Below are 22,883 nucleotides of genomic sequence, written 5' to 3'. Positions count from 1 at the left end.
TGTCCCGAACTACCATAAAGTCACGCATACGGGAGTGACGTTGCGACGACTTTCTAGCGCTATCGACTGCGTTCAACAAAAAAAGAACGAAAGAAAAGTGCACGAATTTTCCTCCACCACGTCGTTTGACGGCAACGCGGGTCGGATCAAATGTGGAAAAATGGTTGAGCGATCGGAGCGGCGATGATGCCGTGGTGACGACGACGCGCTCACTAGAAGGATTTTCGGGAAAAGCTCGATTGGCGTATGATTGGATGTCATATCATCATCATCATCATCGCCCCGTCGTTGTCGTTCTCAGGTCTTGATTTCACTCGTGCCGGTGGTCGTGAATCTAACGCTGATTCTGAATCCCATCATGTTCGTGCGGTATGTGTGAGTATCTAGCATGGAATCAAAACCTTGCACAACTTAACGTATTCATCAGTCTGATCTACACCTGCCGGGTACCGCACGGTGTGTACAGTGGTGGTGGTGATGGTGGTGGCGGTTTAAGGTGAGGGCCATTTTTTCCCACCGATACCACAGGACACCGAAGCTCAATCTGTCACTGGCCGCGTACGACAAACCCGAAAGCTGGAGCACCGAACATAAGCATATTATGTTCATCGATTCATCCCACTCCCTCTTTGCCAACCCCTGTTTTCTTTCCAATTTAATGCTGATTTCGTTTGACGCGATTTTACCACCAACCCCACAGTGCAACGCCCTTCTCTGTTTCATCCCACTTAGGAAGCGGTGGGTGAAGATGACTTTTGAATAAAAATCACGTCACACATGCAACCACAGCCGCGTGGAAAGCATTAAACCCTGCCGAAACCGAGATGGAGCGATGGACGTCAGAGTTTGATGTGCAGCGTGGGCGCATGGCATGGCAGCATGGGGATGGGAAGATTGCCGACCAGAAAAAGAAGGAAGAAAAAAACTCCAGCCACTGTCACCGATCCATCCCTCAGGTGAGTTGCAAACCGGCGAAGGAAAAAAGGAACAACTATGGGCTATGCTATTCTATTACGTGTTTCTCTCGTTTCGATTGGAAAACGACGCGCAGGCTTGCTCGAGGAGCGCACCGGCGATATGCTGAACAATGGTACCGATGCTCACTCCGTTACCACACCGTGTGGGTGTGTACCACACTAATGATGATGATGATGATGATGATGGGAAGCCTTCGATTTCACCTTGAGGGAAGTTGACTTTTTTCCCCCCGTTTGATTTCGTTTTTTGGTGGAGTGGTTCTACACCCACGTGCCCCTTGCGCGGGTGGGAAGAAAGCTCAACTTTTCTTTCAACTTTTAAAACACTTCCCAAACCTGCCCCGTCGTTTAGTGGCACAATATCACATCCACCTATACGCCCCCGCGCACACAAGTACTCGAGAGCACAGTTTTGTTTGCGAGGGACCTAACCCTTAAAGCTTGATGCCATCTAGCCTCTAGGGCTAATGGTATTATAATAAACCCAAACCAGCCCACTCACGTAAAACTTAAACGATGACAGACACTCACACATTCGGAACCAAGCACAACAGAAATCCTATGTGAAACTCCACTTGATCAGTTGTGGGTGAAGTGAACGACACACATTTGTGTTTTGTAAATTAGAACGATTTGGCAAATGTAAATGTACCACCAAAACTCAAACTGCCTTTCGAATGGTAAAATGCAATCACTATATTTGCAGCTACACAACCCCGTCAACAGGCGGCAGGCGACGTCAAAGTTGGCTGTCCTCGCAGTACAAACACTCTCTCGCTTCCCGAGCGCGATCATCAATCAACACCGCGGTGGGGTTACACGCTACGATTCAGGCCACTTACAGGCCACTTACAGTGTGTGTGCACGCGCCACACAACTGCGAAACGTTACGAAAAACAAGCAGCGAACGAAATGTGTAGCCCGCGCCTGTTGTTTGGCGTGGGATCATGATGGTTTGACTGGCTCGTTTGTCTTGTCAAACGCTTTACGCACCAAATCGGACCGTAAACAGAAACGGGGAATATATGAACCGGGGGTGCTGTGTGTTGCTTTGAATGGTTGAAGATAACCACATTTTGATTTTAATATGCGATTTTGTTTGGAATGCAAACATATCTTATTGAGCATGCTGTTGCCGCCGGAATGGATTGAGAACATCAAATAAATCATGAATGGCATGCGTTTGAACAGTGTGTTTGAATATAATAGCCAATTGGATTATTTTTATAGAGTTACAAACGAAACCAACAAACGAAACGAACAAAAGGTTTCAACATAAAAACCATTTCCCGGAAAGGCAATTAATTTGATTTTCCTCCCACAGCAAACAATCGATGCTATTGATAGCATGCGAGCAAAACTATACTTTACAGTATGTTTTGCTGTTACATAAACAATGGAATACATGCAAACCCTATCATTATTAACCCAGTTTCACTTGTTAAAATTTGGTTTGCAGTGAAATTTTAGCATGATCTTGCGGGAAAGTTGTCTGTATGAACATGTGATACAATACTGAAACCATTTAATGAAACGAAACTAACGCATGTTGCCGAACAAATCAAATACTTTGCGTAAAAATTGTAATAATTTACGCTGCCAGATTAAACAATCGTGGAAAGTGATACATTCATCCGATATTTTCAATTTTTTAGCTTCAAAATACTTGCAACACGCTGAATCGTTAGATTCAATTGTTTATTCAACATCAGTATGTTGTTTTCAAAAGGTCTATTCAACATTTAATTGAATAAAACTATTCATAAAATGTTCTCTATATATGCACATCTATGCAATATGGTGGTGCTTCTTCCACGTCTTCTGTTCGGTTTGACGAGCTACGCGGTCATATACCAAAAGCCTATACAGACCCCTCCGAAGTTTATTACAAAGTATCACACGGCCAAGTCCTTGCTAGACGAGACGGCCCAGTTGGGAATCGATTCTGTCCGACCTTGTAAGAGTCAACGCATCTATCGAACAGACCACCGAGCCGTTCCGGCAGTATGCGGTGTAATGGCAACTAAAGATATAATTTCACAGCTTGAAATGCGCATAAACATTAACAAATGAACGACGATTGCCGATAATCACAAGTCCATAATGGAAATGGTTTTTCATAATATATTATGTCAAATGGAAACAATTCACACAAACAAATACAAATAAAAATATACATCTTACGACGATTCGTCGTAACCGCCACGTCTGACAAATCCCTTTCGATTCATCAGGCAAATGAAACTGCATAAGACGTAGTAGAAGCAAAATACATTTTCCTACTCAAATAACATAAAAATTACATCATTTTTAGTACTTAAAATTAATTGAGAAGCACCGACAAAAACAAGGTTCTACAACTGCAATCAAGCACTGCGCATAAAGAATTTGATTGTTCGGAAGTAAAAAGAAAACATTCGTTGATATTCATGAGATGCTCTTGGAAGTAATTTGCAAACGTCAGAGAACACGAGGAGCATGCAAAAATAAATCCACCAGTGAGAGAGTTTTTCAGTTTTCTGCACTGCAACGCCGATTACTTCTTGGAGCACAGACTTCCGCATGAGCATGTCGTTAATTCGGTTCCGGAAATAAATGCATATAGAACGTGTTAATTGCAGCTCATTCCATTGTTATTATACCTTCAAAACCGTATCCGCTTGCCTGGTGGGCAAGCCGGCGAAAAGCTCACCAAAAGCACCTAGATATGCTTTTCTTCGGCCCTGTTCACTCCCCACCCATTCCAACCGAAGTGCAAATGCGACACCATAATCAAGTACAGCGGTAACACCTTCATTTTTCGTTCGAGAAAGCGCCTCAATTCCGGACCACTCGACAGACAGATCACCCTCAACGTAGAGCCTTTGGTAGATTCGTTGGTTGCAGGCTCTACTTTTCCTGCCAGGCCAGTCAAACGGTCAATTAGTGTCGGGTATGGTTTTCTTCTCCACTTTCAGTGGCGCTAGCGCAGGGTGGTTGCACAAGGTTTGGCGAAATCAGATTGCCTATGGCGTCGCTTCAGACAACTCAACTGCACACTACCGAGCTAGACCCAGCAACCGGCGGACGGTATTTCTAGCGCAAGACTAGACCCATCTACCGAACGAGCTGCTGCTGGAAAAAGCGACAGCGCAATGGCAGCAACAAAAAAGATCCTCTAAATAAATAGTCCTCCATCTCGCCAAGTAAATTGACCATCTTGCCGCCTGGAGGTGTACACGCAGCGCAGGGCAACAAAACGGATCACCACCATCATGACGGTGATGTTTCACCTGAAAAAGCATTCCCGCTGCTGCCTCATTTTCACGGCTCTATTGCATTAGAGCGCACTGGCCAGAAAAATGGTACCAGCAGCGACACTCACAGCATCCTCGCCGCTTCATAGCGGCACTATCCTCGCTAACTGCAGCAAATGGGGGGGGCGGAGTAAAGTGGAGTGAGCAACACTGAGTGAGGTTTATTAATATTCATCACTTCCTGTGAAGTGTATGAAGCTGCTGTGCTCTCCCCCACTCGACACAAAAAAACTGAGCTACTACTCTGAATCTCCCGACCGGTGTGTGAGTGCAAGTCCCACACCGGAACCCTTTTCTTTGCCAAACACGTCAGGGTGACCAGAGGGGAGTTTTTTTGTGAATTGAAGTAAATTAGCATCGGGTTAGCCCCACCCGATAAGTGACACAACACAGTGGAGTGGAGTTGACCGTGCGCCGGTAAGCCCGGTTAGTACGATGATCGCTCACGTTGGCAACCCGTGAATTAACCTCTAATGGTTGTGTCGTTAGCGGTGCTCAAAGTGCTGAGCGAGAGATCCCCTCCACTCAAAAGCGCAAAAAAGCCGAGCTGCAATGGATAGGGCGCGTTAGGCACAACATCGAATCTCTGTGTGTCTCGGGTATGGAAATAGATCGTTGGAAGTACCAACCGGGGATGTTTAAGTTCTGAGAGTGGGTGGGTGGGTATTAATTTGCTTCAAAAAACTTTCATTAGAAATGGTAATGGTTTAAGGATACTTTCCATTACCTGTAATAGGTTTTCATGTTTTAGTGGAATTTTATTATTCCAAGAGAATTAAAACATCCTTCTCAAGAAGCAAAACAGTTAATTAAACTCACGAAATTCAGAAGTTAGCGTCAGCCCTTTTTGAGAAATGTTTTCTCCATGTATCGTGTTACATTATGCCATTAGACATCGTTGTCTGCCTATAAAATACTTCGAACTACAGTCCCTAAGCCAAAACAGTCTTCAAACGTTATCAACATGATAAAGACCCCAGAGCGCTATTTGAATACCTCCCCCAGAAAAACGCGCAAATTGTACCAGGTATTTTTAATCAATCAAAACATCCATTCCATTCTCCAGAACAGCTCTTTCGTCCCTCCAGAAAAGGTTCCACAAATTATCAGCACCCAATGATTGCCCTGCAGCATATTATCAAAAACCCGATAAGCACACCAAAAGAAAAAAAGCAGTCAACATCGGATTGCTTAGTCAACTTGGTAAAGAGTCAAACACCACGCTGGGAACGCACTATTGAGCTGTTTTACTCCGTGTTCTATCACCCCCCGGGAACTCCGGGAGTCATGAATGCAAACCAAACGACAACCGAACACACCGGCAAAGTCTCTGCATAATTCTTCCTACACCACGGGGAAATAAGATATAAGCGCCCAAAGGTACTGCCCCGCACGCACACACCGCCTAAATTGTGCCCGAACACGCTTCCTTCCGGTGTTCCGTCCGCGGTACGTGATCAACAATGCCCTACTCTGCTGCACAGGGAAGAGCGCAAATTTGCTTCACGTTTATTTTAGCCACTCTCTCTCTCTCTCTCTCTTTCTTATCCCTCGTCGCTTAGATAGGACCCACGGCACGGCAAAAAGTGCTTTTCTTCTTCGCGAGCTGAAAATCATTTCTTTCCCTTTTTCGTGGATGGAGGATGCTTATCCGTGCGCTGTAAGTACGGCAGCAGTTCGCGGATAGAGCAGAAACGCCCGCGCGCGTGTAACGTAATCTCAGCGGAACGACATAAACATTCTGCGTTGCATTATTCGTACGCGGATACAACGGGAGCGGGAGAGAGAGAGATATATAACGAACAGAAAAAAAGACCCAGCATGACAGCATCTTCGACCGGGACACACATTCCCCATGACGCGCACAGTTTCCTTTGTTTTTCCGTTGTAATCCGGTGGCGGATGAATGAAAAAACATGCCTCCAACCGGAACCATACCGGAAGATGCACACGCTAGCCGTATACATCATCATCACCCAGAGGGATGCAACACGCGGCTGCTGCAAGGCAATTGCTGCTTGCACACACTGAGCGTGCCCACTAATCCACCAGAACACACCGAGCAGTCATCCACAACGCCACCGAGACACAGGCACACCAAAATGGCCTTCGGGTGCAAAATCCCCCGAATGCGTTGCATCATGCTGCCGCCTGTAGGCTATCGGCTTTCATGCTTACATGGAGCCGCCGCCGTTCTGCTCTCCGTTGGAAGGGGAGAAGAGGTTTCTTTATCGATTGGACAGCTAATCCTGTTAACATGCACCTCCCGGGTGGCACACACGCTCTCGCTCGTCGCTACCCACAGGGATTTGGATGTATATTTGCACATCTAGTGCGGATATACGCGGGCCTATATCGTTCGCTAGCGCTTCGGAAAGCATAATTTTCAACGTGCGATGTTGTACTGTTTTGTGCCCGTCGTAGGACGGAACAAAGCCCTGGCAAGTGCGTTTGATGGATGAAGCACAAAATTCGGTCCGATCTCCCAGAAAGGATTGTAGCAAAAAAAAAAAAAACCCCAGCCATGGAAAAAGAAAAGCTCCACCATTTTTCCACCCATTGCGTTAAGTATACAGCAGGATAGCGTGGGAAGCCAGCCGAACAAAAACACACTCTAACAGTTAACGAGTTTTGGGATCAATGCCATCATCATCTTTATGGCAGAATTTTGGCATTACAAATAGACCGAGAGAGAAAGCGAAAAAAAACAGGTGCCGATAAGCGAACATAATGACACACATGAAAAAGGGAAGCAATTTGGCTGGCTGGCTGGTGCACGCTGTAGTACACATCAGTGGCAAAACAAAAAGAAGGACCACCCATTAAACCGAAGCACCCACACATTATGAGCGATGAGAACGAGGATACCCGCCAACGGCGACGGCGGTCAGTGATCCGAGAGAGCATGGCGCAACATAAAACCACCGTAAGCGTCTGCTGCTTTACCGATTGGGGGTGAAACGTTGGGCCGCATGGGCGGGGGGGATAGCGGGAGGAGTTTGAGCAGCAGCATCACACACCGACTGCCACCTTTTTTGCCCTGTCTGCATGGCAGCCAAACATCGATACAGCAAAATACACACGCAACATGACGAAAGTAAAGTAAACCTTCGATCAACCCTGCTAGAGGGCAGCGCACTAATATGAAGGCGATAAAACACATCGACAGGAGGAGGTTAGGCGCGGTAGTCAAAAAAGCCATTCCGAGCGCTGGAGCGATCGCTCCATTTCTAGTAATCATTTCACATTAACTTTATGGCGGGCATTTCGCGGGCCTGGCTGGCTGTAACATCCACGTGAGTCGTTCGTCGTCGTTCTGTCACACGGTCAAAGTGTGTGTGTTTGTATGGGTGAAACTGTGCGCGGTTGCGTTTAAAGTACGGCGACCTGCTGTTTGCCGGTGCGGCCTTGAGTAAGGGTGAAGAGAAAGAAAAAATAAAATTACAACATTGCGACACCCGAAGTCTCCCACCAGCCAATTCGTACCCGTGTTTTATGAAGACTTTCGGTACATAAAATCCTGCCCGCCACACGTTGGTGGTCGTAACTTTTCCAACTGCACGCACAGATGGGCTCGAAACTGCGCCAAGTACTAGAGGAGATCGATCGTGAGATGTCGTGCGGAATGCAATCACAACTAAATCGCGCTGACACTGATGCGCCATTTCACGGATGTATCGTCGTAAATGGACGATAGCTGTCTAGGATTGAGCAATACGCAAAAGCATAAATCGTCTTTTTTGTACTGTTTCTATTAAGAGTCTAATTTGCTTCTAGGTACGTCGACGATTTTGTCTAACATTTCCAAGAGATCACGTTATTTGAAGCAGAAATTAGTCTCCAGAAAATATTGCAAAAGTCTTGATGAAATGCGGCTTCAAACTCACTATGAAAAAAAAACGATGGCAATAGACCGTTGATATGTTGAAAATCATACTGAAGATATGCAAAATTATTATAATGCAAAAAAATCAGATTGATGTCGGTTAAAATCCTGCACGCGGTGAATAACAGTAGGGATTCTTACGATGTTAGCAGCCTGTTTTATATGGAGTCTACATTATAGGCTGAAAATATCAGCTTTCTGGCTTAAAATATAAAGGAGGTTAATGTTGACATTCGAAAGTGACTTGGAAAACCCTGTAATCTTAGCATGTAATTTAGCAGTCGTCGGGAGTCGTCCAAGAGACCATGAAAACATTGCCGACCGACTCCGGACGACCACGACTTCCGTCACCTCCGAACGACTCGAGAAGACTCAGGGCGACTCCGAACGACTCCGGAAGAATCTGGACGCCTCCGGATGCCTCCGACTCTGGATGACTCCGACTCCGGATACCTCCGACTCCTGATGACTCCAGACGATTCCAGAAGGCTCCAGACGATTCCAAACATCATCGGACATTTCTGGGTGACCTTCCAGGGTCTGTTCCAGAAATTTCGGAGTTAGATCGTAGTCAACTTCTGATTTTTGCCAACTTAACCCTTCATCACTACATCAAACAAAAAGTTGTGAAAGCAGAAGGATGCTAAAATGGAATCAATTTAGCGCTTATACAGCCAAGCCACATCGATACTGGTGCGTACGATGAGAATATTTCATGCTACATTTTAAACACATTCAAACAATCAGAGCTAACCAAAAAGATCAGGCCCTAGAACGAAAAACTATTTCATAAAAGCACTACCCAGTATGCATGCCACCAGAACATCAGAGGAATTAAAAATAAACGTACCATTAGATCAAACAACCATCACAGAGGTCGTCACCGAGGGCACAAAAAAGCGGCCATTCAATTAGCGAGCTCCCTTACAAGACACGTAGCCTTGCAGCGTCGTTCTAAAATCAACAAATTTCACACGCGCAAAAATGATTCGCTCCACATGCTGCCGCTGCTGGGAATGCCTCAAATAATGCTAAACGTCCCAAACATATAAAATTAGCCAGTCCCGACCACAAAGGTGAAAAACTATCGTAAACCGCTTACACAATGTAATGTGCAAAAGAACGGGCACGGAAAGGAAACAACAGTGAAAAGAAAGGAAATAAAAAAAACAACCCTACACACACAACAGAGAGCCACAAAGGACCGTTGCCTAGCCGAAACAAATTCCAGCTAAACATTAGCTCTTCTCTCAACGATGTGGGGAACAACACACACACATCGGACCTATGTCCACTGCTTCAACAAATTTAGCTTTTTTACTGCATAGTCCTTCGCCCTTCATCCATGCCCCGCCACAGTAAGGTAAGAGTTTATCAGCGTACCCAGAAGAAAAGGGAAGAAGAAAAACAGCCCCCGCACAAAAAAGAAAGCTTTGCCGAGCGGGGGACGAGAAGCTCTCAAAAATTTCCACACCATCAACGCACACACACACCGACCAAAAACATTACAAACAAGAAACTGTCCCCAAAGCAAGACAGCAGTGCCACCCGGCCGGCTAGTTCACCCCATGCAGAAAAGTCCCCCAAAATAATCAAAAGTGATGAAACCAATGCCAACGAGCAACCTTCGCCCATCGTATTATATATTCCCGAGAGAGGGCCGCCCCAAAACCTTCCGAAAGGTGACAGGGCTTTAGGTCACTGCCGTTTTTTTTTTGTTCCGTTTCAGCCCGGAGGGTGCAGAGACAACATATCATGGAGGTTTTCTGTTTCTTTTTTCAGTCTTTTCTTCTGTTGGACGAAAAAAAAAACACCCTACACCCATCGGTTTGCCAAAAAACCCCGACCGAAGACCATGTGCCATACCTTTCTACCCCGTTGCTGGTTTGTATGTGTGTGTGTCCCTGCTTGCCTGCTGCCGGAAGGAGTTGTGAAAATTTATCGAATTTCCTTCGACCGGTAACGGACAGAGCATTTTGTCGGGGGACAATTTTCCGTTTGCGCCCAAAAACCCGGCGAGGCCCTGGAACTATACACTTCTGGTGGTGAGGGTGAAGTGAAATGAAATAAAAACACACACACACACACACTCTCTTCACCCATCGGTTGGAAGAAAGGAAAAATCATTCACCTTTCGCTTAGAAGCGGCCTTCCACGAAGGTACAAATTGAGAAGTTATGTCAAAGCGGTCGTCGTGTCCCGCCGCTTATGTCTGCAGCACTCCAGGCCGTTACGGAAAAAAAATGGCAGAAAGCCCACCTGAGGGGTGAGGGTGCTGCCGTTGTTTTTCGATTTTTCTTTCTTTCCATGGGCCTTTCTCAGGCTTTTCCACTTGTCGTCAGCGTGTCGGCCCGCAACAACGACAAAAAATGGAATGCTTGATGGATAGAAGCATAATTCTATGCTGAGTTTGGAAATCGGTTTCACTTCGGAACGGTACTGGTACGCCAAACCAAAGCAAAAATAAAACACATCAACTAGGAAAAGGGGGAAAAACCAACAAACCGACCGACACCGTGTCACCATCGTGTCTCCTCTGCCCTAAACCAACCACCAACCGGGCAAGAGTAGGGATAGACAAAACCGGAAGCCGGCTCGGAACCACTTCAAAAAACCACACCGTCAGCGGGTTTCCAGTATGAATATAAGACACACACACACACACACTTGTAAGAAAAACACTACATACCAGCCATCGCAAGGTATGCAGCAATACTGGTGATGGGGTGGGAATAAATGATTCATGTTTTGCATAGTCGTGAAGACCATCCCAATTGGAAAATTTGAATCATATACTACATGCAGTATTCTATCAAATTTAGTCCCACACGAAAGTGAACGGGGTATTGTACCTCTCTATGAAATTAAATCACATACCAACTGATGGGGATGTGATGTTTATATTGGAAGGGATCATTGTTATTTAAAAAAGTGATTTAATATTGGTCTGAAATTGTAAATCGACCATTTAGTTGGTCAAACAAAATGTCGGGAATTTTAGACCGCCCACAAACAATTTTGAATTTGATTGTCCCTAATTGCTGGGGAAATAAAAAGGATATCAATCAGATTATGACCTAATAGACGTTTAGACCAGGGTGTTTGTTGCATATTTTAAAAAAATGACGAAAAAACGACATAAAAATACAGTTTCTACGCTAGGATCTATTGAAGCTTAGGCAACGAAATTATGCAAATAACAAATTCAAAAAAGCCTACGAGTTATAATTAAGTTTTGATGAGTATAGTTATATGAAAATGTTATTTAGATCAACTGTTATTTCAATTTCAATTCTTTGAATGAAGAACAAAAATCTCTTCAAGAGGACAAATATAATCAATATTACTTCCGAAGTTTAGCAATCTCTAATCTGCCACAGCCCATCTGAATTCTCTTGTGTGCTAGAAATTAGTTAAGAGTGGTGTCCTCCTGGATGTCCTCCAGAATCGGCGCAGAGGGGAGTCGGAGTTGGTCGGGGTCAGACCTACTCCGATTCCGGATCTCCGACTCCGACTCCGGATAACTCCGACTCAGACTCTGAACGCCTCCGAACGCCTCCGGACGACTCTGAACGACTCCGGATGACTCCGACTCCGACTCTGGACGACTCCGGATGACTCCGACTCCAACTCTGAACGACTCTGCTCGCCTCCGGACGACTCTAGACGACTTCGGATGACTCCGACTCCGGACGACTTCGGATGACTCCAGACGACTCCGGACGACTCCGGACGACTCCAGAACGACTCTAGACGACTCTGGAAAGACTCTGGACGACTTTGGACGAAATCGAACGATTCTGGAATAATGGTGGTTGGACCTATCTTCCGGAGTCGGTTCCGAAATTTTGGAAAACAGATTGGAGTCGACTGCGTCTACCTATCCCTAGTATCATATCGATAGAAAAAACGATCAATCGAAACAACAGCGTTTTAAAATCCTACTTATGCTCTCAATTCATCAAGATAAGTTCCATGATTGAGATTATAATAAACGAACAATGCAAAGAACCATATATCACAACACTCTGCTATGTAGTCTTAATTAAACAGCAGACAAGAATCACCTGTGCATGCAAGGGATTGCAAATAATCGGCATACGACCACACATGCCACACTCACCCCTAAGGGCCATAGGCACACACGCATGTGCATTGTGCACCGAAACCGACATCCGGAAGCGTGACATAATCTGCACGCAGTAAAAATCGAGAAGCAGGAATCGGGGCCGAAGTAGCAATAATGAAATACAAAAACTGTACCCGGCCGATGAGCAAACCGATCGAAATGCCCCAAAAAAACGAACGAAGAGAACATGCGTTTACGAAAACTGTCAGTCAAGACGTCAGAACGATACGGGATGGGAGCGCCAAAGCACAAACCAAACCATCGCCTCAAACACACCCGAAACCACAGGAAGGGAAGAAGAGCCGCTTCCAAATGCTTCACAGCAACACAGCAGGATCAATGTACTCGGGCAGGCTCGAACGGGGCTGCAGTTTTGCTATGCAGGTGTTGGGTGTTGGCGCATGATTCATACCTTGATCGAGCAAGGGATGATTATTCCCGTTCTTTCAGCTCCTGCTGACGCTTGCTCCGTATGTGTGTGTGTGTCTCGGTGTGTATGGAGGAATAGTTAATTAGAATTGAAAGCATAGCTGTTAATGTACCGGTCGCCTGGATAATGGGGACGAGCGCTAGAGGAAGTAGAGGGTTGATACACATTCGCCCGAGGAGGTTTTACAGTCCCAGAAGGACGAGCCTATATTTTTGAAGCCAAGAGGGGAAAAAACACCCAGAAAGAAAAACCAAACAACCAAGAAACACATCCTACTGCCGGCCAGAGTGTTCCTGCTTGAAATGAGGGCTTGACACGAAACACCAAACAACACCAAACAACCCCATCTCCCCTCCTCTTTGGTGCAACAAAAAGAGCGAAAGAAAAACGGCAGCCCCTCGTGAAATGGTTCTGTGTACCGCCCCCCTCTTCCCAGTTCCGCGTTTCCTAAATCCTCGCTGCAATCGATCGCCCCCAGAGGGGGAATGTGTATCGTGTGTCGGGACCTCTTTCTCAAACTAGGCCAGCAACAAAACCTGCCTGTGCTTGCGCTCCAACCCTCGCTCCAATCATCTTCCGGCGTTATGTTTATGTGACCCCGGCCAAAGCGAAAAAGAATGTCACCCACAAGGAAAAGCCACCCGCGATATACATTGGCACGGCGATGTGTCCTTAATTCGATAACACCGTCTTACGTCGCCTAGAAGCGGCAAAAACCGGTGCGAACGGGGCCTCAAAATCTACGCCAAGGATCGATAAAATTATGTCCATAAATTGATTGGTGTACCGCCGACGCTGCCGCCGTCGAAAAAAACCTATATCCAACCCCATGGGCGTGGTGGTGGCGGCGTTGTCAAAGCAAGTTCTTAAGCGAAAACTGTAAACCATAATAAAGGCGGGTTGAGTGCGCCAGCAACACCAAAAAAATCGATTCCCCGCCAGCGTATCAAAGTGTATCAAGCCAGAAAACAGAGAAACAAAACCGATAGGTTTGTGCCTTAAAAGCCGCACACAGAAAAGGCCACCCCAAGGAGTCCCACGGGAGGGTGTGTATGACCACTTTGACAGAGGAAGAGTTTCCCCAGCGGGTTTCTTTTTTTTTTGTTTAAGAGAAGGCTTACAAACTAGAAATCAAATCCAGAAGGTTTCGTTTTTGGACCTTCCGACCCAGCCGGATCCGATCGCAGCCTGAGTTTCGTAATAAAATATTTAATCGATTCCTCGACACCAACACCCTCCAAACAGGTCCTCTTTCTGCATGCGCTCCCTCTTTTTCAATGAGCCAAAGTGGAAGAAAGAAACAAAATAAATCGTTTCGTTTACCGCACTTTCACTGCAAGAGATTCTCTTTCGTTGCTTTCTGCGGTTCGGTTTGAGCAGCTCAAAAACAAAAATGCTGCATCAAGGTTTGGGGGAGCATGAAATATTACCGACCCGGATCCTTTTTTTAGGATCCCTTTTTTCACCGATACTTATTTGAATTCTCACCAGACACAAAATCCGTACCGCAATTGTCCTTCATATCTGCACTACTGCAGATGAAGCTATAAAACAAAAATCCCCAAGATCCTGGATAAAGTATTCCTACCGATTTGTCCGTATTTCCGAGTCCGCTCCAAAAGTGTATGATACACACACGCGGCTTGCCGTGTTATCCCATCTCCCCGCCACCAAGTATCGAAGGGATCGATCAAGTGAAGCTCTCTTGATCTTGTAGCGCTCGTTGGTGAGCAAACCCCAACAGACAACAGACTGGACGGGAACAACGGTGAACATATCCCTCTCCATTCTCCTTTCGATGTAGCGCATTTCTATCCACTTCCTACAAGCGTCGAGCGCGGCGCAACAAGCGCAAAGCGTAACCTTCGCAGCACTAAAAACAGCCTTCGGTGCTTTCAATTTCTTCCCCGCATAAATCATCCGCAGCGTTCGGGCGGGGGCGGACGAGAGTGTTTTGCTTTCGGTGGCAAGTTTATGAGTTTACTGTCGTATCACATCGGTACGAGCGCCAATCGTACCACACCTGGGCAGAAGGCAGAAGAGCAATATCCAGCAAAACTACAGTGACCGAAGAGAGAGAGCGAGGCTTCGAACGCTTTCCGCTTAGTACAGCGGGCGGCGGCGACTTCTTGTAGCGAAGTTCATTCGTAGATGAGTAGTAGCTAGCTAGGTTTGTTCCCAGGTAAAACAACATTACGTTGCGCTCTGCGTGCGTGTGTACTTGGCAAAGCAATGAAGCAATGGAGCAGTGGACCAATTCAAGCAAAACCCCGACCCCCGTTTGGCTTCTTCTACCGCTGCCGTACGCACACACAGCACACACGTGTTCACACGCGGGACATGCATAAATTGCCCACAGCCCACAACAGCCCTCGGGGAGCTGGTGGGTTGCGTTTGTGTAGAGAAAAGGAAGGCCAAAATGTAAATCAGCTTATGGTGATTAACTTAGGGCGGCAGGAAACAACACAACGACGACGACGCTTTTCGAAGGCGTACCTTCGAGCAGCAGTTAGTGTTCCTCCCGTCCACGCAGGCAGGCAGGCAGGCACAGTTCGATATCGTCAGAGGCTCAGATATCTCCGGAAGGTGGGAAAAGTACAAGCCCCCCTTCGAACGTGGGAACCAAATGCTTGGGGGTGTGCGCTGCGCCAGCTGGGAATCGAGCTCGGTCGTTCTCGAGCGTGTGCGAATGAATGCCTCCGTGTACCGTTTGCGCATTAACCTATCGACGCGGGCAAAAGTCGTCGTCTTACTTCATCGTTTCAACAAGCTCCACATCCTCGTAGATTGAGTGCTGTTTGATGATGTGTACGTTTAAGATAGCACAAGTAATTGCATCTGGTTTCTAGGGGTATCTGCGTGAAAGCAGATGGGAGCAATTTGTTTTCTTTTTTCTCTTTATTATAAGGTGTGAATTGTTCACTTTATCATTAATGTCAGGTGAAGCTTTATATCTTTCCTGTTATTTGATGTATTATTACAGAGTTTCTAGTACATTTTTGATTCTTTCGCATGGTTTACTGTTATTCCCCCAATTTTCTTATTAATAATTAATTTTTATTTATTTATTTGTTTGTTTTTTCTTTTTTAAGTTTTTTTCAATAGTCAAAAATCATGGAATGCTTAAAACCAAAGTCAGAAACTAGTCATGAGTTTATTAGTTGACAAAAATCTGGAGACGTCTCTGATCCCACTCCGAGAACTTTGGAACCGACTCTGGATGGCCCAGCATTTTCCGTAGTCGTACGTCGGAATCATCCGGAGTCTTCCGGAGTAATCATGAGTCGGCAGGTGTCTGAATCGTCCGGAGTCATCCGGAGTCGGCCTTCAAAGGCCTACAAAGCGCACGTGCAAAGTAAAAGACAAAAAAAAACTAAATGAAATACCTGATCACAAGCACATTGCACTGCACGACTCCGGCCGATACCGAACGATTCCGACTACAGGCGACTCCTGACGACTCCGGACGACTCTGGACGACTCCGAGGCGGACAACTACAACTCCGGACGACTAGTGGTTCCCATTCTGCCGGAATCGGAATCAGACTAATAATAGTCGGAGTCGAATCGGAGTCGTGAGTGTGCTCCAGAGAGCACATCACTTTAAGAAACTGTCGACAAACTGTCTTTAAATCCACTATCCATTCAATATCAGGCCTATATTGCATTCAAAACCAAGGATAGGAAACATGATTCCTAGTAAGAACAATTTGGTCCTTCGAGCCGGATTCCTTCGTAAACCCGTAACATTCCAATCCAGTTCCTTCCACTTGCAGCCCCAAAATATCTTGCCAAAAGGCCCAAAATCTAGCAACAACAAAAAACACAATGAAAATATTTAATTACATATTTTCAAAATCTCCCTCCGACATGCGTCAACATAAAAATAAAAAAATGCACCCCCATACGCACACAAAAATGTAAATAGAAAAATCGTACCCAAAGTATCCCTTTACCCTCGGTTTGGTTCAGAAATTACCATACCAATTTACATACTTTTGCAAATTACCTCCCCCGCATTACACGCATCGGAGAGGTCGTCTCCCCACACACCCGGTTGCATATAAAAATTCAATCCTAAACCCCCCCCCCTGCCTATACGCTGGAAATGTGTCGAGAAACTGTTTGTGTGTGTGCACAGTCGCGGGTCAAGTACGGTTAACTTTTCTCAATTTCGTCCGATTAAATGATAGCTACTTGAACGTCACAGCCAGACAGAGAACAGGGTTAGAATGTTTAGAATTGTGTGTGTGTGGGGGGGGGGTGTAAACGCATTACCTGCTGATGATGGTGAAGGGTTGTTGTAGCAATGGTTTTATCATTCCAACATTCGCTGAATAATTCAGCATAAAGCTTGAAAATGGTAGAAAAACCTGAAATTTGTTTAAATTTTTGCACAACAAAGAGATTCAATCAACAAACAAATATCTCTTTAGTTCAACTGAGCCTGTTTGCTGAGGATCGATTTTTCGAAAAACACTTCTTTTCGGTTCATCTAACCCTTTTTGGCGCATTTTTCGTTACTCAACAACCAAACCAATGCCAATGGGCAACATTGTGTTCTTAACAAACAGCAGCACGATTACCCCACCACTCCCCAGTAGCCACGTGCGGCCAAGGCACGTCAGACAACGCGCTGGAGGAGCGTGAAATGTTCGACCCAAACAACGAGCCACAGCAACATGTTCCACATACACACACACACACACACACACACACACACACACACACAATCCGCTAAAATATTTTGCACCTCGTTCGTTATCATCGCCTGTTATTTTGGCTCCCACAGTGTCTTGGCTTCTAACACTCCGCAACACCTCCCCCAACACAGTAAACATTGTTAACCGAATGTGCCCACAATCAGGCGGACTGGTTGGGAGGTGGAGGTTGGGAAAAGGGTGGGGTGTGATAAAACAGACATCAAATCAAACTCCCGATTTACGAACAAACGCGCGAAAACACACCAGCGCAAGCAAATAGCTTCTTGCGCGGGCCCTCCGCGCTGCTGCGTACGACGCGCCCGCTTGTTAAACGCGCGCTTGGCTTTGGCGCGAATGGAATGTTTTCAACAACTTCTTCGGGGGTTCGAGAGATCGGTTGGCGCGTCGGCGGCCGCGGATTGCTGTGCTGGTGTAACGCCCCATACTACCACCGCACTCCCTGGTCGCGCAGCAAACAAATCTATTTTTATCGAATTTAACCAGTATAAGGCAACGGATTGATGGTGGGGCGGTCGGAAAAAAAACACAACAAGACGCCACGCGTGTGTTTGGCCGACAGCGGACAGCGGGATGGCCAGAGAGAGAGGGAGGGTGAGAGGGAGAAGCCAAGGATGGCACACACACGCACGGTAGCGCGCTATTAAGCGAAGAGCGGGGCGCAATTGAGAACGCAATTACTGTCGCTGGATGTGAGAAAAGCGTGTTTTATTTGCTCATCACTTGGAAGTAAACAGTGGTTTGAATTAGTGAGAAATACAGCAACACAGCCCCTTGTTGGCGGCAACCAACCACACATTATTCAACTGCGTCGATTTGTGCACGGTGTTAGACGAATAAAGTGCAATCATAACATACATCCTCTCCTGCGCTGTGCGTGCTGCGCTTTTGGCGTAATTTAGCAACAATTGTACTGCCGCTAAACCAATGTTTCTACAAACATTTCCCCGTCGGAATAGGCTTTGCTTATTATTGCGCAAGAACCGCGAATTTCCGTTGGAACTTTCTACCTCCAATCTACCCAAACAAAACCCACAACACACTACGACCAACATTGATGAATTTCGATCACGTACTAATCATTTACTGATTCGTGCTCAAGCGTATGCAAATTGCACGGCACGGGGACGGCCAGCAACAATCAGGCTTGTTCTGTTCATGGATAATGTCCATCATTCGCTACGTGAAATTAGGTTTGACGGGTGGCTTGACCAATGGAATGATTTCTAATAAGAAGTAATAAGAAAATGAAATGTAAGCAATAAGCTATTGGTCGCTATTAGCTATTGGCTATTGGATTTTAGAGCATTATTTACATTAATGTCGATAAAGATGCTGCATCCTCTGAACTCCAAATAGCACTCTGTGCAAGACGCTCTGGGAGACTGCCCTGAATTTGCTGAGGAAATTTTGCAAAAAGAAAGTCCAGTTATTTGCACATTTTACTATATCAAATGATCGGTAAAACATTATAGTTAATTTTGGGAATAATTTTACCTTTTTTTTAGGACATTTTGTAGGAATTATAGTTTCTATGTATTAAAAAATAGACGAACGATATGAATATTTTTGAAATTTTATTACATTCACAATAAAAATTACCAATAAAAAACCTTAATTTCCTCTCAAGCCAGACAAGAAACCAGCAAATCCTACCCGTAAAAACAAATATTTTCATTTCCCACAATGTTTCCCCCCCAAAAAAAAAATGCAAAACAAATTTTTACTGACCGAAACTTATCGGCACGGAATAATAGGATTTCGTGAGCCGGTTTTTGTGTGTCCTAACTTCCGTTTTCCACCTTCCCGATAAACACGCAATTCCTCCGTTCCGATCACGAACTGATCCGTCCAGCAGGCTGCAGCATAAAACCTGAAAAACCTTGGCATCCGTGGCCTGGTGGTTTTGTTTTGTTTGTTTGTTTTTTTTTTTATTTATTTTGTTTAAGTACCACCAGAGACTCATTTATCTTTCACTGGTCGTACATCTAGCAATGTGTGCGAGAAGCGGCAAAGAGCAGTATTGCTGAAAATTTGAATACTTGAGTGATGGGTCGACGCCGACGACGACTATCAGGGGCAGCAGCGCGTTTCTAGTCCAAGCGTTTGAAAGAAAAGCGAACAAAAAAAAAACATCTCATACCGGTAGACCTAAACCCAATATTACGCACAAAGCCGCGGCCTCTCTTGTGTCGAGAATTGTTTCCAAAATATTAATTCGCTTAGGAAGGAACGTGACTTTACTGACTTATTTCCCTTTGCATTGCACGCGCTTCTGTCAGATGAGCACACCCTCCGTCTGCGGCTAAAGCGCGAACGTGAGACACACACACACACACACAGTTACGTCAGCGGGCACACATACATTTGTTTGCCATTACAGATCCGGTGTATTTGGCAGTCACAGCGAGGCAGAGCAATCAAACACAGAGCAAAAGATGTAAAGCGAGCGAAAAAGGCAAAGACCTGTGTGTCTCAGGCATGCGAGATGATTTTGTTCGAACGTTACCCCCTTAGAGAGTCGAAGTCATAAAACTGATAAGCGCAATGGCAACGATTTGGGATGATTTTGCGCTACCCCTGAGGCACGATTGGTGTTTGTTTGGCGTTTGAATTGGTGGTAAACATAAATCAGCGTGAAACCGAAACAGCACAGCACAGCACGCTTTTAATCAAGAAAGCACGTCCCACACGATAAGTGCAGCTGATTCATCGGCAGCTGGCTGCAACACAATTGTGCGGTGTGTTATCGTCAGACTAAGCATTGGAAATGGCAAGCGTATGAAGTAGAAGTATGAAACGGAACCATTGTAACGATAGTAATTAAAATACAGTTTTGTTTGCAAAATATTTTGAGCTTGGGCAGGCCCATGAGCTGGGAGAAAACCTCACCATAATGATGCAAATACCCTCGTTTCACGGAATTAACCTCCATGAAATGAAACCAAAAAACTTCTTATTTTCAACGAATGTAGGTCGTTCACGGGAACTGAATGCCCAAATAGCCTCCGGGAAATAATATATAATTCCAACAAAGGTCCAACCTTAAAACTATTTGGTTAGAATCTATTTTTTTAAGCACAGGAGTTTTCAGTATTCAGATAGTATTTTGTTCTACATTTGATGATTTTTGCTTGCTGCAACATACCCAAAATACAGGAAAATTGTGAAAAGTTGAGGTCTGACAAATTGTTTTACCTTTGTGCTCTAGGCATCACACACAGCTCTTCTATTCGTAGAAGTACCACACATAAAACTATTTTCACACAGCACACGTAGTATATTACAAATTACAAGAAGCAAATGTGAAACTCTTGCTACAGATTAATTAAAGAGAACCAGTTTTACGTTGGGTCGGAAAATTAAGCGATTCTGAGAGACATTTCAATTATGAAGCATAGTGGTCCTCCATCATACCATACCCGGATGCAGTTGCAAATCAAATGATGCTTATTTAGTCAAACGAAAAACAACCTGTTTGATCAGTACGTTTAATTGCCTACATTTTCTTTATGCGTCTGTCGCGCGCATCGCTTGAGTGTAAACTATTAATTTGTTATACAGTCTATCGCCGAGTTACGCGAATAATGCGTACCGGAGACATTCGCGGATACAGGGTTTTTCAAGTCACTTTCGAATGTGCACATAATTATTTACCGCATTCAAGATGTTTTTCAACAGCTGTCAAATGGTTTATTCGTTTCAAAATGAAATTTGAGTTTCAACGCATGATTTTCAACAGATAACAAAGAACTGTACAACACGATCCAGCCTGAGACGTGTTGAAAATCATGCTGAAGAAATTAAAATATGCGATGAATAACAATTCAAACATTCGAAAGTGACTTGGAAAACACAGTAGCGCGGATTTTCGCGTATGTCGTATATCTCGTGTTTTCAGCCAAAACATAGCTGATAAATGGTGTACGTAAAATAAAATGTAATACTTCTGTGCAATTAATTACTTATTTTACACCGTTTTCGAGCCCAAATAAACAATTTTAAGCTAATTTTGTTCAACATTGTTCAACCATAAGTAAACTTTTGACGTCTAACTGAAATACTGATGCTTTTCTGAACTTCGTTCAATCGTAATTAAGCAAAAGATCTTCTTCTTCTCTTCTTCTTTGGCACAACAACCGCTGTCGGTCAAGGCCTGCCAGTACCCACTAGTGAAGTGAGCTTGACTTTCAGTGACTTATTGTTACGATAGCAGGATAGTCAGTATGGGGGCACGGTAATATTCGGGACTTGAACCCATGACGGGCATGTTGTTACGTCGTTCTAGTTGACGACTGTACCACCCGACCGACCCAAGAGATACCCCTAACTTAATCCGTTTTCTGAATGGAGTTAAGAAATTTATTTGTGACCTCATTTGTAAAAATAGCTTGAATTTATTTGTCAATAGTTTATCGCGCTACCATCAAGATTCATAATGACTTTTAAATTAGTAGAAAATCAAATTAAATGAAGCTCCAAAAAAAATATTCGCAACAAAATGATCATCGAGGAAACGAACCAGGGAAATATAAACGTACGTTAATATTGTGTAAAGCAAATGTTTAGTGGCGATTGAACATTGTTCAGACAGGCATCAGTATTTCAGTTAGATGTCAAATGTTAACTTACAGTTGAACAATGTTCAAAGGCCGCTTTTCATTGTTTATTTTGGCTCGAAAATGGTGTAATACAATTAGTGTAGCAAGTATGGTTGATTCTGACGTTGATTAATTATATTGATTATTTAAATAAAAAAAAACAGTAAATAAAACAGCCATAAAGCTTAACAAGTAACCCTCAAAAAGAGTATTAGACAAGATTAGTTCAAAAATACCGGCTCAAGATAGAGTATTGCTTTATTTACTACGTAACAAATGCTTGGAAATAATGTAATTTTTATCATTAAAGCCCAAAATGGCACACAAACCATGAACGTCAAAAACGGGAAATTGGAATCCGTTAACAATTGGCGTCCCTTCAAGTGCACCCTGAAGCACATAAACCACAAAGTACGGACGATAGGAGAGAAAAAAACGCAAATTGTGGCAATCGAAGCTCCCAAACGAACCTTTTCTGCTGATACACAGAGCGCCCCCCAAGCCCTCCCTGTTTTTCTGTCCCGGAAATAGCTCTCCAGTGTCAAACGGTATGGAAACAAACGGCCAAACCAAACAAGAGCAAACAGAGCAAAAGAGAAGTACCGGGGGATCATTTACAGCAAAACAAACCGCAGCATAAATGGCGCGGTTGCGCGGTTGCGGCTCCCCATGTTCGTCCCACCATTCCCCCTTTAAATCCGGTTCCGATATGCCGGCGGAAAGCGACCACAAGGGTGCTAATGGAGGGTGGGGGGGGGGGGGCCCAATGAGTGCGGGGGCTTTTTTGTTGTTGCAAGGGAAAGGGTTCACCCCAAACTAACGGGACCGACTGGACAAGGCGGT

The 22,883-nt window shown here is 44.8% G+C and overlaps 1 protein-coding gene across 4 annotated transcripts in view; it reads right to left on the bottom strand.

The window, feature by feature from the left end:
• LOC120953800 (bifunctional heparan sulfate N-deacetylase/N-sulfotransferase) overlaps positions 1-22,883 on the bottom strand; it is a 178,749-nt gene that overhangs the window by 153,457 nt on the left and 2,409 nt on the right. The window lies entirely within an intron of this gene.

The sequence above is a fragment of the Anopheles coluzzii genome, chromosome 2 (genome assembly GCF_943734685.1).
Source record: "Anopheles coluzzii chromosome 2, AcolN3, whole genome shotgun sequence".
NCBI classification, from domain to species: Eukaryota; Metazoa; Arthropoda; class Insecta; order Diptera; family Culicidae; genus Anopheles; species Anopheles coluzzii.
The sequence above is the reverse complement of the archived record's forward strand: the minus strand, read 5'-3'. Positions and strand labels throughout refer to the sequence as shown.